This window comes from Neomonachus schauinslandi, chromosome 11 (assembly GCF_002201575.2).
Source record: "Neomonachus schauinslandi chromosome 11, ASM220157v2, whole genome shotgun sequence".
Lineage (NCBI taxonomy): Eukaryota > Metazoa > Chordata > Mammalia > Carnivora > Phocidae > Neomonachus > Neomonachus schauinslandi.
Genome location: NC_058413.1, coordinates 5,903,994 through 5,905,712, shown reverse-complemented (window position 1 = coordinate 5,905,712; position 1,719 = coordinate 5,903,994). Strand labels below are relative to the sequence as shown.

Below are 1,719 nucleotides of genomic sequence, written 5' to 3'. Positions count from 1 at the left end.
CACCGCTCCCCGGCCCGGGGTCGCTGACCTTCCCCGGGGCTAACGCGGCGGCCGCTCTGGGGCCGGCTCCCGACCCCCGCCACTTTCCGTGTGTGTGCCCCCCATAATGCCGCCTTCCGGTCAACCCTGGGCCATCTGGGTACCCCACAGCTTGCGGGTCTCAGGCTCCGCAGTTTGAGGACCCCCACCTTTGTCCCTACTCCTCCTTTCCTCCAAAATCTGTATCCCCGAGACACGCAATCTTTCCTTTAACGGCACTCACCGCCAAGGTTTCCCAAAATTCGGCCTCTGTTTTCCTTTTCAAATTTTCCTCTTTGGGCACCTCCAGTTCATCTCCCTTTAAGCGATTCTCTCATCCATCCCCTCTCTCGAGCATCCTTCTTCAGGCAGGTAGGCCGGCTCTCTTTCCCAAAGCGTCTCCATGGTATACGTGGTGGAGATTCGCCTGCTCGCAGATCAGATTCTCGGAATAGTCATCACTGCAGCTTCTCTCTGCTCCTTCTCAGCTCCTCTCATTTATCAACCAGGAGAATTCTGGCCTACTCACTGTCTTAAAAGGGAGTGGGGGTGGGGGTGGACATTTCTAGGCCTGGCACAGCTGGGTTTCTCCTTGGTTTAGTAGCATCTGAGTGGTCGAAGGTCTTAGGTCCTTAAGCAAGGTGAACTGCTATCTGCTTAAGAGAGAAAAGAATTATGCTCAAATAATAATAAAGTGTCAGCTGGGTATTAAAAGTGCATTATCCCATGTGACCTCCCACCCCACTTTCCAGCTCTAAGAGGTAGGTACTGATCTTTCAGACTAGGAGACTAAGCTCGCAGATGAACTAGTTGTAATAGATTGGGCTTTGTACAAAACAATCAGAATTTAACCATTAGATTATTCTGTTCCTGAAGATGTGGGCCTTTTTCCAACAGGGAAATGCCTGAAATGGCCAAGTAAGGGCAATGTGAAGAATAGGCTTTGCATGAATTATTGGGTGTAAGATTTTATTTATTTATGGGTAATGGAGTTGTAGGATTTTGCTCCTTTCTGAAAGGGCACACATAGTGAAACAAATTTGTGATTGAAGTACTTTCCAGTTATGATTTTGGCAAGGTGAAATTATTTGTTTTAAATTTATTTGAAAACATTTTCAAGGAAGAAAAAGAAAAAAAAGCCCTGCTACCAATCCTATCTGGTTTTATCATCTCAGCTACCTGGGCTTGGTTTTCCTAATCTATAAAATGGGTTGAGAGGGGTATCAGGGAGTTGCACGAAAAGATGACCTTGAACCTCTCTTCTAGCTCTGATAGTCTGATTCTACCACTAAACTGGAACAGTGATTCCACCACCGAACTGGAGCTTGATCTTCTGGGATGTACCTCACCAGTAGCTACAATTAGGGCTATTTATTACTTATTTTTAAACAGTCACTCCTTCCAGCAATGGAATCAGAGAAGTGAGGGCATAAGCTGCAACTGTTTCCAAGGGTAGGAGTGTCTTCAGGGGGAAGGGGGAAATGAGGTATGTTTTTGGTCATCAAAGAGACTTGGTCAGGGATGTTAAAGCTGTTGGGGTGACAATCAGCTGATCTCCCAAAGGAGCCAGAACACCCAACCGGCTGCTGCTGCTTGGTATAGGAACCAAGGGTCTCAACAACAGCTATTGGATTGTGACCCAGTTCAGAAGACAAGGGTATTAGGTCTTATGGGCAGCACACTAATAAGATCTTTTCTATA

At 46.7% G+C, this 1,719-nt stretch overlaps 1 protein-coding gene across 1 annotated transcript in view; it reads right to left on the bottom strand.

Annotated features, from left to right (window-relative positions):
• Positions 1 to 509, bottom strand: part of SPTBN2 (spectrin beta, non-erythrocytic 2) — a 39,942-nt gene extending 39,433 nt beyond the window's left edge. Inside the window, exon 1 of the mRNA XM_021685572.2 lies at positions 263 to 509. The gene's annotated coding sequence lies outside the window, so the exon portion shown is untranslated. The remainder of the gene's footprint in view (positions 1 to 262) is intronic.
• Positions 510 to 1,719: the final 1,210 nt, after the last annotated feature.